Raw genomic sequence first — 15592 nt, 5'->3', positions numbered from 1 at the left:
GTTTTGGTGAGGTGTGTAACTGCATGTGAGCTATCTTTTTATGCCATATTTAGCAAGGTACCTATCAAACTCTCTGGATACATATTCTCCACCTGCATCACATCTTAGACAAGAAATATAATATCTAAGTTCATTTTTAGCATGCTTCTTAAAATCCTTAAAGACATCAAGCACCTCATCCTTGTGCTTCAGAATATATAGCCATGGGTATCGACTGAAATCATCAACAATAATGAAGGATACATAATACCTGGCACCAAAAAAAGATACATTATGGGCAAGACCCCATACATCTGAATGTATCAAATGCAAAGGCTAAGAAGTGTTTCTGACATGTCTCATGAACGGGAATCTCGCTTGTTTCCTAAAACTGACAAGCAGAGCATACACATTCGAGATTAGTGTACTTGAACTTTGACAAGCCAAGTACAACCTCTTTCAGCTGCATATTTTTTAGCTTTTGTACATTAACATGACCGATGCATTTGTGCCAGATTTCTACATCCGAAACTACTCCATTATCATGGGCAAACATGGCTACCTTCAATTTCGGGATAGATGCATCCAAAGTAAACATTCTTTCATCTCTCTTACCTTTGGCAATTAATTTACAACATTGCCATATTCTTCAATAAAACAAGAATCCCTATTGAATTTGACTTGCAGATTTTGTTCTACCAACCAGTAGGTGATAATAGAAGGTACATGTAGTACATCGTGTAGGCTCTTCTTTCTGCCATCAGGCATGAGCAACAAAACCACACCTATATGCTAAATATCATATTGTGTATCATCACTCGTACATAAAAATCCATGAGACCCTACTACTGTAACGTGCCCGCTCCTCAAATCGCGGGACACGTCTTAGTAGCCCATCGAGAGATATATCTAGAAGATGCCACTCGGCACTCCCAAGGAATGACACGGGGTTTGCCAACTGGGTCTCTCGAGTTTGCCTCGCAACGGAACCTATCCGACTGTTCCCACTAGGATCGACTTGAAGACCGGGTTCCTAGCAGTCGGGTTCTCCCAAAAGCCTTCTAGCGTCGGTCGACAGCCGCTCCACATTGCGTGGATACAACTGGACCAAAGTAGACTCATACCGTACTTGGTTCAAAGAGAATGGGAAACAGAGGGATGCATCGCTCGACCTCTCTACTCGTAGGGCATAGTCCCATTTCGGTCCCCTAAAATGGTATGAATCAAGGTTCTAACCAACATTATCTAAGGCCATTGTTCGACCTTTCCTAACATTTCTCATTAACATTCCCTTTGAGGAAAGCTCTCGGCTAATCGAGACCACCCTACCGTAGGATGGACCCGATGGTCACATCCACCATGCTTCCCTCAGGGGGTGTTTTAGTTAACTAATTATCTACCACATTATGTTTGACACATGAAAGAAGCTTCCTTAATTAGCCCGTTAATCACAGGTTCCTTTACGTAATTTAGAGCACTAACACGAATACAAGATAAAACAAGATCAAACACTTCCTTAACTTATCTTCAGATTAATGTTTTTCTCCCGTCCATATAGGAGAATTAAGTGTTCCTTTCTGCCTCCGCAGAAAAATCCTTCCGTCTTCCGGCAATAAAAACTCGAAGGTTTATCCTACCAAGATTCCGCCTTGTAACTAGTATCAAGGCCTCGAGATCCCATCTCGAGTCTCGTAGAACACTTGTGTAGGGCCTAGAGGCATTGGGATTTACGACCAGAGACCCCACTGGCACCCAAGCGTCCTCCTACGGCAAGTAATTTCCACGGAGAGACCTCTCACGGTGGGTTCGGTCCACATTTCCAGCGTGGATTCATAACCCCCTTGGTTAGGGTTTGGTGGTTCGCGGGGGGTAGCTAGCGCCATCCTTCCTTAATTATCCTTTTAGAAAATCAACCACAACTGAAGCAACCAGCTTAATAACATTTACTAGGGAAAACATCCCTTTTGTTTCCATGGCAATCAGTCATCTCAGACCCAGCCATGCAACCATCAATCACAAACAACTTGGATTAGCATCCAAAACCACATCAAGCAATCACCTTGCTTATGATCCACCTATTCCCTCCTCTTACCAACACAAGCAGCCGACATTCACTTGGAGATACCCTTTTCAAACAACCAAGCATAACTTGGGTCAACAATCCATCTTTAACAAGATCAACCTTCGTTAAAACCATTTCAACAGTTCCAAGCAACATGCTTAGCATAAATCAACTACCCTAAAGTTTGCTCTCCCCCTTGGGTAAGGGCTTCGCAAGATCGATTTAATAAATTCCTTCTAGATCCTTTAAATGAACTAAGTGATTTCACCTTGACCTTTATTAATCATGGCTACCTATTTAGGGTAGAAGATCAACCCATCCTAACCCCTTTAATAGCGAATACATGCAATTCTACCTCTATTTAAGAATTCAAGATGCGTGAGAAGAATCTAAATCTTGGTACAACCTGGATATGAGCTATAGTTGCTGGAGGGTTGGTGGTATTCATGTCTCCGCTTGCATTGGATATGTTCCCAGCCCCGTTTGCAACTTCTGCACTTGTGCTCCTTGTAACTCGTCTCTTGGATGCCATCCTTGTGTGTTCCTGGTCTTGCAACCCTTGAGGTAAATCGACCGCTCTTGCCCTGGCGGAAGGAAGTGGTACACATGTTCACAAGGAATCTAAGGCCAACAATGTGACTTCAACATGCATAACTTTTCTTCTTCTTTCACCCTCTCCCCAAATTGTTTTCCTTCTTTCTCTCCCTTCCTCTTCTTTTTCTTCTTCTTCTTCTCTTCTCTCTTCCTCTTTCTCTCCTTCTCTCTCTCCCTCTTCTCCTTCTTCTCTCTCTCCCTCTTCCTCTTCTTCTTCTCCTCCTTCTTCTCTTCTTTTTCTCCTCCTTCTTCTCTTCTTCTCTCTCTTCTTCTCTTCTTCTCTTCTGCTCTTCTTCTCTTCTTCTCTTATTTCTCTCCCTTCCTCTTCTTCTTCTTCTTCTCCTCTCTCTCCCTCTTCTTCTCCTTCTTCTTCTCCTTCTCTCTCTTCCTCTTCTCCTTCTTCTTCTTCACCTCTCTCTCCCTCTTCTTCTCCTTCTTCTTCTCCTTCTCTCTCTCTCCCTCTTCTCCTTCTTTCTTCTCCGTCTTCTTCTCCTCTCTCTCCCTCTTCCCTTCTTCTCTCTCTCTCTTCTTCTCCTTCTCTATCTCCCTTCTTCTTCCCCTTCTTCTTCTTCTTCTTCTCTTATTCTTCTCCTTATTCTTCTCCTCTCTCTCCCTCTTCTCCTTCTTCTTCTTCTTCTTCTCTTCTCTCTCCCTCTTCTTGTCCTTCTTCTTCTTCTCCTCTCTCTCTCTCTTCTACTACTTCTTCTCTCTCTCCCTCTTCTTCTCCTTCTTCTTCTTCTCCTCTCTCCCCCTCTTCTCCTCCTCCTCTCCTCCTCCTTCTTTTCCTGCTCACTGGGGGGGGGGGGGGGGGGGGCGGCGCAACTCCCTGGCGATCGAGGAGGGGGGGGGGGGGGGGAGCTTGCAACGGACGTCTAGGGGGGTGCAACGTTTGTTAACGAGGGAGGGGGAGGAGGGTGGCATGGCCGCCACCTCTCCCACCTGGGGGGCTGCATGCCCCCCTATGACTGCACTTCACTCCCTCTCTCTCTCTCCTCGACGTACTATCGGTGGGGAGAGGGAGAGGGATAAAAAAATTTGAATTAAAGTTAATAAAATTTAAAGGTGGGTTCCTATGGGGGGAGGCATGGGGGCACGGGGAGGGATGTTACAACTACTAACTCATCAATCCATTTGCCATGAGGAGTCATATGATTGGATGCTCCTGAGTCTATGTACCATTTCTCATCTTTGCCTTGCTTAGGCGTATTCTTTGATACATACTACACAGCAAATAGTCTATCTCCCTAGTCATCCTGAGTACCATTAGAAGATGCATAATGTCCATGTTGCCTGACTTTTTCCTTCATATCAACTTGCGTTTTATGGTAATCTTTTGCAATATGCCCATATCTTTTGCAATAATGACAATCTTTATCCTTGATAGACTACTCATGCGGCTGTCAAGAGCCATCTTTGCCTCTAGGTGATCTCCCCAAGCCTCTAAAGCTCTAGATCCTTGTTGTCCTTACGTATTTGAGCTATGCCAAGCATTTTGCTGTTGCTGTCCATGTGTGTTTTGAGTGTCTCCTCTGTCAAGAATCACGTGGTGGGAGGACTTGCTCAAGATGCTGCACCGAACACACACAGAATGCACAAGGAGAAGCTCACTCAAGAGACAAGAAGAGAGATGGAGGCCAAAACGTTTTCTTGCTGGTTTCTTCTTCTTCTTCTACACTCTTTACAATGTTCACAAAGTATAGATAAGATACAACATAAAGGAAAGTGGCCTACTAAGTCAAACAATGCATAACTGACTACACTAGTTGACTGGTGCTATAACTGTGCCAGCTATAAATAGGTGTAACAACCTAAATATAATAAGTAATGAGTCAGTGGCCATGTAAGAGTCATAACGACCACCAACGTGCTAAGTGTAGACGTGTGGACCCATCTAGCCAGGAGGTCCATCATCAATGTCCGTATGTGTTGAGCTTGTCATCTCAACACTCCCCCTCAAGCTCAACTGCATCTCTGCAACTCCAAGTAAGCTTCGAAACTTTTGAAGCTTCTCTGTACCCAATGCCTTCGTGAAGATGTCAGCTATCTGATCCTGTGTGCTAACATACACCAAGTCAATCTCACCTGCTAGTACCTTCTCTCTCACAAAGTGGTAGTGTACCTCAATATGTTTTGTCCTGGCATGGAACACAGGGTTCCTAGCCAACTGTATACTGCTCATGTTGTCACAATAAATGACAACTAGACCTTCCACTTGGACATCCAAATCAGCCATTAACTTTTGTAGCCATACTACCTCACATGCTACAACAGCAGCACCTCTATACTCAGCCTCTGTACTCGACAAAGCAACTGTAGATTGCTTTTTGCTGCTCCAAGAAACTGCTGCACTACCAAGAGAGAACATGTATCTGCTGGTAGATCTTCTATCAGACATACTACCAACCCAATCTGCATCTGTGTATCCAAACACCTGTACATCTGTACCTGCCTCATAGAAAAGTCCATAATGTAATGTGGACTTCACATATCTCAATATGCGTTTGACTGCATCCAAATGTGGCTTTCTAGGTACTTGCATAAACTGACTCACAAGACCAACAACGTAGCTCAAGTCTGGTCTTGTAATGGTCATGTAGATCAAACTCCCCACTATCCTCCTGAACATAGTAGGGTCTTCTATCTCATCCCCAACATCAGTACTCAACTTTACATTTTGCTCCAAGGGGACTGAAAGTGGTTTGCACGCTGTCATACCATACTTGGACAACATATCCAAGCCATACTGTCTTTGGGACAGCCATATACCATCATCACATCTGATCACCTCAATGCCAAGGAAGTACCTTAGCTCACCTAAATCCTTCATCTCAAACTTCTTCTTCAAAAAGTCCTTGACTTCAGCAATCCCACTATCACTATCACATGTAATAATCAAGTCATCCACATAGATGACTATGATGACCAAACCTGCATCTCCCTTTCTCACATAAAGTGAGTGATCAGCATTAGAAACATAAAAGCCAATATTGACAAGATACTCTCTGATCTTGTCAAACCATGCTCTAGGTGCTTGCTTGAGCCCATAGAGCGCCTTCTTCAACCTGCACACATATGTGGGATGCTCTAAATCTTCATAACCTGCTGGCTGATCCATATATACTTCTTCCTGTAAATCACCATGCAAGAAGGCATTCTTCACATCCATTTGTTGCAACCTCCAACCTTTGGCTGCTGCCAAGGCAATCATACATCTGACAGTTGTCATCCTAGCAACTGGACTGAAGGTTTCATCATAATCTATGCCATATGTCTGGGCATAGCCTTTTGCAACCAACCTAGCTTTGTACCTACTAATAGAACCATCTGCATTGTGCTTAATCTTATAAACCCACTTACATCCAATAGCTTTCTTGCCTTTCAGCAATGATACTAAATCCCAAGTCTTATTGGCCTCTAATGTAGCCATCTCCTCATCCATTGCTGCATCCCAATGAGCATGACCAACAGCCTGCTCAAAACATGTGGGCTCAACATCCTCAACTAGTTTCACCATATAAGCATAATGATAAGCTGCATAACCTTCAAAACCAAATCTTTTAACAGGGTATCTGACCCTGCTAGATCTGCATATCACTGGATCACTCAATGGAGTCTTTGCATTAACGCGTGCTCTTTGCACACCTAGAGTCCTCACTGAAGGAATGCCAAGCTCATCATCCAAGCTCTCTGAGCCACTGGAGTCTCCATCAAGAACTGCATCAATGCCTTCTGACACTTTATTCTTTCCTTTGTCTTTACCTATAGTGCTACTAGATGCACCTGAAGATGTAGAGGTACTCCTTAGTCTCCCAGACCAAGGACTACCAGATGATGTCTCTGGTCCACTAAGAGTTCGTGATGCATACCAACTACTCATTTCATCAAAGATGACATCCCTGCTCACTCTGAACTTACATGTGACAGGGTTATAACATCGATACCCTTTATGCTCTAAAGAGTATTCAATAAAGACACACTTTTCAGCCTTTGGATCCAGTTTCTTCCACAACTCATCTGGCACATGAACATACACAATGTAGCCAAACACTTTCAAATGTGAGACATCAGGCTTCTTACTTGTAAAACATTCTTCGGGGGTCATACCATGAACTGCAGCTGTGGGAGTTCTGTTCATAATATAAACAGTAGTATGAACAGCCTCAGACAAAAAATGCTTAGGCATATTCTTTTCAGCCCCATCAAGGCGCATGCACTGTCTCTTTATCCCAGGAGACCTCAGAAAATCACTGAACTCATTTGAGAGGTACTCTCCCCCTCCATTTGATCTCAAGCACTTTACTTTCAAGCCTATTTCTCTTTCAACTACAGCCTTGAAAGTTCTAAAGTGCTAAAAAGCTTCACTCTTTTCCTTCATAAAATATACCCACAGCTTTCTAGAACAATCATCAATGAATGTGACAAAGTATGAACTGCCTCCAAGAGATACATTTTGTGTAGGCCCCCAAATGTCTGTATGTACAACATCAAGGATATTTTTGCTTACATCTCTGTCATGTGAAAAGGGTTGTCTTGCCTGCTTATTACCAAACTGACATGCTTCGCATACCTTATGAAATTTTGCAACTCTAAACGTAGGCAAACCTGTAACCAACCCTTTGGATTGCATTAATTTTATCCTTTGTACATTTTCATGTCCTATGTGTTTGTGACAAATTTCAATATCTACAACAACACCTTTTCCTTTAGCATACATAGCAGCATTCATAGTAGGAATTCCAGGATCCAGAGTAAACATACACCCAACTCTACTTCCCTTTGCAACTAACCTGCACTTGTCATTGAAGTCTTCTACAAAGCAGCCCTTTGCATTAAATCTGACTTGCAGCCCTTATTCTACCATCTGACCCACTGACACCAAGTTCTTTATAATAGATGGTACATGTAATACATATGAAAGACTCTTTCTCTTACCATCATGCAAGGACAAGGGAACTTTTCCAATGTGTGAAATTGGGTGGCATGAATCATCACCCATCTGCACATAACCTGCATTTTGCAAATTCTGCATCTCTCCAAACCATTCTGCATATCTGGTCATATGATTGGATGCACCTGAATCAACATACCAAACATCATCATGTGTTCCCTTTCCTGTAACAGCATTCAGCATATGCTGCATAACAAACAGACGTTCATTTTTGTCTTCATTTTGTCGTGAAGATGATGTATAGTTTCCTTGCTGCAACTTACCACTGTGAATATCATCTTTCTTAGCATAACATTGGGCTGCAATATGACCTATTTTGCCACAGTAGTGACACACAATACCAGAGTTATTAGAACCTTTGTTCTGCCATCCACCTCTTCCTCTAAAGCTCCTCCTGCCTCTAAAGTTACCACGACCTCCTGAAACCTGCATATCGCCAAATTGCTGATTCAATCTGCTTTGCTGGTTGTCACTACCACGTCCTGTACCACGACCTCTTGAGGAGAACCTGCCACATCTCCTTCTTAAACTGGAGTAGAAATCCTGGACATGTTCACCACTTCTTTCAGATGTCTCACTTTGCATGTTGATCTCTTCAGTGATCATAAGGGAGACCAACTCATCGAAATTTGGAAATGGCTTTTTGACATATACTGAAGTTAGAAAAGACTTCCAAGTCTTTTCATTGTTAAGTCCACCCAAGGTAGACGACACCAAATCATCATCATCGGGCATTGCATCAATCGCTGCCAATACATATGCAATCCTCCTTACCTTCAATGCATACTCATTGATAGACATCTTCCCTTTCTTTAATGTATTCAACTCTTGCTTGAGTTGAATCTTTCGTGCCTTTGTATTTACGGAAAACATACTTTTAAGTATGGTCCAAGCTACATATGAATTCTCTGCATTTCTAATATGTCCCAGTATATTATTATCAATTACTGCAGACAACCAATACATGACCTTTTTATCTTTTGCATTCCATTCCTTCCGTGCCTTTGTCTCTTCTGTAGTTGGAGGATCACTCACCTCCGGCTCCTTTTCTTCACCTGAAACAAACTCGTAGAGGCCTTTTCCAATAAGGAAGTTCGTGACACGGAACTTCCATGAAGGGTAGTTGTTCTTGTCAAGCTTCTCAATGATGGGGCTTCCACTGTTCTCTGCCATTATCACAAAATTAATACCAATAGCAAGCAAATCTTCTGCAACCCTCGACCTGTAGTGCACAGCAATACACCAGACAGCCTTTTTCACTGTCTGCTCAACAATACATGCAATGTGCAACGAGTTTGCAAATAAACCTTGTATTTACTTGCTGGTAAACACCTTTGAACTTACAGATTTGAGATCTGTAACCTGTGCACCCGCTTTCGATCAATACAGTCGAAGTCAGTGTGTACCCTGAAACTGCTATTCGCAACCTTGCGGCTCTAAAACGGAGCCTGAAACGACCTCAGATGCCCAAAATAGCTGCGGGAAAGCCCTAAAGGGCCAATTTGCAGAATAGATAGCGCTCTTCGCGTACACCAAATCTCATTGCAATCTGAGATTTTTGCTTGATGCTGCTTCCGGTGCCTCCACAGGCACTATCCAAGAGAGAGAGTGAAAGACTGGGAGAGCTTCTTATCCGTGGATTGCTTGCTTGAACCTTGCTTCTTCTCCTTCGCTTCAGCCTTCGAAATCAGCCTCTCTCAGTGGCCGGCTCTGATACCATGTCAAGAATCGCGTGGTGGGAGGACTTGCTCAAGATGCTACGCTGAACACACACAGAATGCACAAGGAGAAGCTCACTCAAGAGACAAGAAGAGAGATGGAGGCCAAAACGTTTTCTTACTGGTTTCTTCTTCTTCTTCCACACTCTTTACAATGTACACAAAGTATAGATAAGATACAACATAAAGGAAAGTGGCCTACTAAGTCAAACAATGCATAACCGACTACACTAGTCGACTGACGCTATAACTATGCCAGCTGTAAATAGGTGTAACAACCTGAACATAATAAGTAATGAGTCAGTGGCCATGTAAGAGTCATAATGACCACCGACGTGCTAAGTGTAGACGTGTGGGCCCATCTAACCAGGCGGTCCATTATCAATGTCCGTATGTGTTGAGCTTGTCATCTCAACATCCTCAACCTCGAAAAACTCCACAAGATCTACCACCACTAGTTCATTGATTAGAGTAAAAGACAGTGTCTCTGCCCTGAGGTATGCTTGAACCTGTATTTAAGCCAAGCTTTACTTCTTCATGTAGTAGTAAAGCAAGTAACTTATGCCAATCAGGGGGTTCTGTTCTCACAGAAATGGATGTATCAAACGCTTTATACTCCTTGGCTAACCCATTCAATGTCACTACAATCATATCATCCTCTGAAACATGAGATCCAATAGTAGCTAGCTGGTCAACTATGGTCTTTATTTCAATTGTGTATGCTTGAATGCTCCTACCATTCCTAGACATGTTGTTGAACTATTGCTTCAGCTGTATCCTTCTTGAATGTGTGACATTACGATAATTCTTCATGGGTGCATCCCAAGCATCCTTCGGGGAATAGCAATTTTTAATCTGCATAGCCATCACATCAGAAATGCACAAAGAAAACCAATGTAATACCTTACTAGATCTTTGCGACCACTATCGGTGAGCTCTCCATTGTTCTTGTGTAGGATTCCATTCAAGCAATTTGGGTTCAGCTTCAGCCCCGTCCTACATAAATCCGAATAACCTTTGCCAATCAAAAAGTTATGTATCCTAAACTTCCATAAAGCAAAGTTTTTGCTATCAAGCTTCTCTCCCACAATTTGAGTGATATTGTGAGTGCCTTGAGCATTTGCCATATTTGCAACCAAGGTTGTGGGAGATTTCGCTCTACCACCAAGATCCACGGACTGCTTATTGTTTCAAGCGTTCCAAGCAAGCTCTAATGGCTATCTCTCACCTAGCCGATGCACCGTCGATCTTACGAGTGTAGTGAGCTTACCTTAGTGCTGATATGAGTTGCCTCCTCTCTCACACACGCCGGTAGCTCCACGATCCTAGATGCTAGCTCAAACATCCTCAAGCCTCCTCCACCTCCAAGCTCCATCCTCCATAGCCGTACGAGCAAGAAGAGAGAAGAGAAGAGAAGAAGAGAAGAGGAGATGGTGAAGAGCTTCACCCTCTTGATCCCTCACTCTCATACACTCACTCCCTCACTCCCTCACACTCTCACACTCACTCCCTCAACAAGAGCACACACAAGAAAGAAGATGAGAAGGAGAGAAGAAGAAGAAGACTCTTGTTGTCACACACCAAAAGAATGATCTCTTATTCACTTTTTGAACTTTATATATACAAACCCTAAAATCCCATGGGCACCCATCCCTTTTTTACATGACCGGCCATTGTGGCAAGGTCCTTTTTCCATTTTCCTCTTCTAGCCTTGTGCATCTAGCCTACACCCATCTAATATTTTACAATTGGCACAGGAGGGAGCCTGGTGCTCTTTTACAAGAGTTTTTCGAGTTTTTTGAGGCCCCTTTTCATTTAAGGTTGCGCTTTTTGCCCCGGTTCATCTTTAGAGGCCGCTTGCGGGTCTTTGCTCTTTTTCCATCTTCCTTTTGCTTTTTCCTCCATTTTTCCGCCATCTCGACTTGGGGTTAACATTACCCCCTCCTAGACAGGTGCCAGTCCCATGGCACTTCGGTGTTGGTGTAAGGGTGAGGGCCATAGGTAACCTCAGATGCTTGTGGAAGCTCAAGAATGATGTTTATCGGAGTAGCTAACTGGATGTCATGGGTGGATGAGGGCCTCTGAAGTTGGTGGTTTGGTGCTTTTGGGGTGCCCAAAGAAGAAGGTGCGGTGCTCTACCTAAGGGGAGTGCTTTTCTCAGTGTGTTGGTGCATTGTGCTCGTGCTAGTGGAATGGGGAGGTGGGTCTAACCGTAGGCGAGCCTGGGTGATGTCCCACACTTGAGGACCCCATTTGTGCCAAGGGGGTGCAATGCCAGTGGCTTAGGGTGACAGGTATAACCATAGGTGAGTGTTACCTCCCTAGGTGTGTCCTGCCCTTGATGTGCCCTAAGCATGAAGTGGGGGAGAAAAAATGACTAGGGGGTTAGGAGAGGAGCCGGCCGACCGAAGCCACCAGACACACCTAACTTAAGGACCCCTAAGTGCAGTGATCATGCTTTTGTGGTGCTAAGTGGTTCTGCAAGTGAGTTTTTGCGTCCATTCAGTGTGGAATGGCATTCGTGCTTTTCTTTTCTTCGGTTTTTTTTTTTGAGATACATTTAGGGATAGTATTACATCAGGAGTATGACAGCCAAGTCTAAGTCTCATCATGTGAATGAGGGGGGAAAGGAGGGCGGATGGATTTGCGCAAAAATTGGTGGCTTTGCATGTACCCTTTCAGGTTCATGCGGACGTGGAGAGAGGTGGTGGAAAGGAAGGGGTGATTACACCTAGTGAATTGGCTGTCACTCATATCCTCTAGGAGAGCTAGGCAAAAGGAAGGTAGTAGGCTAGCTCTCATCATTAAGTGGGCCATAGCGCAGCTATCAATAGCATTGGGATTAAAAAAGAGGGGAGGCAAGCCATTTTCTTGCGGTGCTGGATCTTGCTTGAGTAGGAGCTTAAGGAGCCTAAGGTAATTACATGTAGTTATGAAAGCGGGATCGGAGACAGGAGGAGAATTCCGTGAGGAAGCGCGTCATGGAGTCAATTAGGCTTCCTAAATCAAAAAGTAGAGCATCCTCGAAGGAGGTGGCATTGGAATTGTAGATGACGGGGAAGTCATGCCTCCCATGGAGGGTGGCGACAAAATCCATGCCTACCCTATGAGGATACGCCATGAATGTTGGGTCGTTCCTCTCGTAGGGTAGGGTGTTGCAAAATGCCATCCAAATGAGCATGTTAGTATTGCATATTCGCCTTCTCTAGAGGGGTTGGCAGTTGTAGCCCCTTACGGTGTGTGGCACTTCGTACACTTTGTCTTGCCAAAATTCTGCTTCCTCCGTGCCCTATAAAGTGGGGGTCTTTGCCCTATGGTCTAGCCATTTTTGGCCTACTCGGTTGCCAGCCGCGATCACCTCCTCCATTACTTTGATCTGCAGGACCCTTCTCAAGCTATCAGGCATAAGGAAGCTGAAAGAGAAAGGGTCCTTTTTGATTTCCTGCCATTCCCAAACCACTAGCTCCGCGTGGAATTGCATTGGGAGGTCATTGGGGCATGGTGGGAGGGATGCGGATGGCTGCACGACTGGCTTGGCCTGCAGCCTTTTTTTGGCTTCTTCCACTAACTTTTTTCGTCGCTCCTTGAGAGTGGCGGGTCAAGTGGTTACTGTTCTTGAATCTGCGGTGAGGGGGGCTGCGGGATTACATCTTCTTTGAATCTGTTCATGTCGACTTCGAGTTCGGCTTCCTCCCCCTGTTGGTTTTCTTGTGGTGCTCTTTCTTCAAATCCTAGGGCATCCACTTCTTGGGGGGTTAGGCTGGCCAGCAAAAGGTACTTCCGTTGCTCTTCCAGGCTTAGCCTAACCTCCACAGGTTGATGTGGCATTTGCAGTCCTGCGTATAGGGCTCTTTATGCAATGTTGAGCTTCCTTTGTGCCACCTCTAACATCTCTTCTTCCTCTGAGCGTGTAGTGTCCATGATGGTGTCGAGGAAGGCTTTTTGTTGGGCATTGAAGGCCACTTGGGCGGCTTCTGCCTTGCTCTCTACAATGATCTTTTCCTTTTCTACCAGAGCGAGGCACCGTTCCAGTGTCTTCACCCTCTTTTCATTATGCACCACCCACTCCTCTGCCTTCTTGTTCATGTCCTCCATGCTCTCCCCTTGCTTCAGGGTCAATATCATGAGCCTTTGTTCTTGGCCCTCCAATTCCATGATCAGCCTCTCCTATTCTTCTCTTCAGAGTTCAAGTGACCGGTTAGGTGCTCAATCTCTTCTTGCTGCTCTTCCATGTCCTGCTTCCTTTTCTCATCCTTGGGCGTTGAGCTCAACCATGAGTTCTTCAACTTTAGCAGTTTTTGTAATGAGCTCCTGGTATTGCATTATCAAGAGCTTATGTTCTCTTTGCATCTTCATCAGCTCCTGTGTTTCATTCTCGAGTTGTTGCCTCTAGTGCTCCTCTCTGTCATCCTTAGCCTTTATTTCCCGTTTGAGATCTACGATCTCCCTTTGTTGCATGGCTATCATCCTTGTTTTGTCAAGCTGGAAGGTGGCTATTGATTCCTTCTTAGCTGCCAACTTAGCCACCACTACCCTTCGCTCCCCCTTAGCTCTCTCCAACTGCGAGAGTAGCTCGGCAACGTATTTGTCGTAATTAGCCGGCGGCGTCATCGTTGTTTGGATGGGTGTTGTTGAGGCCTCCACCTTTTGTCGCTTAGGATCTTGCCTAGACTCTGCATCTGTGACCGGCCGCTTTTGTCCTGTAGTCGTAGTTTCAGTGCTCGTCCCCTGGGCTATCTCCTTGTTAATGAAATACTGTATCCACGCCACAAGATTTGATACGTCTGTACTGGTGGGGATCCTGGGAGTGACGGTGGTCGACTCGGTGGGAGACACCAATAGAGTAGGAATTGGGTGGATTGGGGCCTTGCCCTTGCCCTCAGAGACGGCTGGTGGTCGGCACAATCTCCGTGGCACAATCTCCGGCACCTGTGTGCTTGACCCAGGGGCCTTTCTTCTCTATGTGGGCTCAAACTCCCCAGTTCATCAGCTCTGCATTGCTATTCTATGGACCGGCGTGTAACTTCAGCTAGGTCCTCCTCCTCTTTCCTTCTTAGTTCTTCCTCTTCTTCATCAGCCTTTCTTCGCCTTTCCTCTTCTGCTTTTCTCCGCTCTTCCTTATTTTTCTCTTTTTCTTCCTTTTCCTTTCTTTTTCTCTCTCTGCCTCCTGCTTCAATGCCTTCTTAACCTTCTGTAATTGCTCCCTTTCCTTTTCTTCTTCCAGTTTTTTCTTCTTCTCCCTCTCTTTGGCCTCGCTAAGGGACTCTCTCTTGGCCTTCTCCAAGTCTTCTTTCTCTTTCCTGCAGCCCTCGTCATCCTTTTTCTTTTTCCTTTGCGCTACCTTATTCTCACAAGCCACCACAACTTCTATGTTGCGGACGGTTCAAAACTTAAGCTAGCCGAAGGCACGGTTTTCTAGGTGGATGTGATATTGCTCTCTTTCCTCGTCTCTGGGTGAACGGGAGTCGGTGGGCGCGGTCTTGCTGCGACATTTTTTGTTCGTGTCATAAATCGTAATTTTCATTAGTGCTTGCGACATAATAATTTGCTGAACAAGAAAAACTCTATGCTTTTGCATGAATTCATTAAGACCAATGCAGATTCTCCTTTGCAGACTTTGACTTTTTGCCCTTTACTTCAAAATTTTCATGCCCTTTTCCTACCCCATCCGTTTTCCACAATATATGTCTACATGCTTCACTGACTTTGATTTGATTTACTGATTCTGATTTGATTCACCTTACTATGTCTACGTGTTTCACTGACTTTGATTTGATTTATTGATTCTGATTTGATTCACCTTACCCCCTCCCCTTCCAGCTTGAGAAGAATCCTTCCTAGGATTTAGGGTCAGAAGGTTAAGGGCTTTCGGCATGGAGGTGTAGGGGTTACTTGTGAAGGAGCCAAGTATAGAAATCGGGATTGTATTCCAAATGAGCTTTGCGGTCCAGGTCAGAGGGTTTAATCCCCACTTGGGTGATGTATATGAGAACATCTGTTAGGAAGTCACCCGAGTTGACTCGGGTAGCAATGTGTAACTCCTCCTCGGTCAACAAGCGGTCGAGGTAGGGGTGTCCTTTGATGTTTTCTTCTATAGGACAACCCTGCAGAGTGGTTAACACTCGATATGAGGTTGGCGTGACATATGTGGGGTCGTACTCTGCTATTTTGATAGTGCAACGCTGCTCAGCATTGGTCATTCTTCGGCATCCTTCAACTTCCCATTGCAACCTAAGAGCATACCAATGCTTTAAGAACTGGGATTCCATCTCAACAAGTCGTGATAGCTCT

This window comes from Lygodium microphyllum, unplaced genomic scaffold, assembly GCF_053477565.2.
Source record: "Lygodium microphyllum isolate KBCC unplaced genomic scaffold, Lygodium_microphyllum_v1.1.10 scaffold_101, whole genome shotgun sequence".
Classification (NCBI taxonomy): domain Eukaryota; kingdom Viridiplantae; phylum Streptophyta; class Polypodiopsida; order Schizaeales; family Lygodiaceae; genus Lygodium; species Lygodium microphyllum.
The sequence above is the reverse complement of the archived record's forward strand: the minus strand, read 5'-3'. Positions refer to the sequence as shown.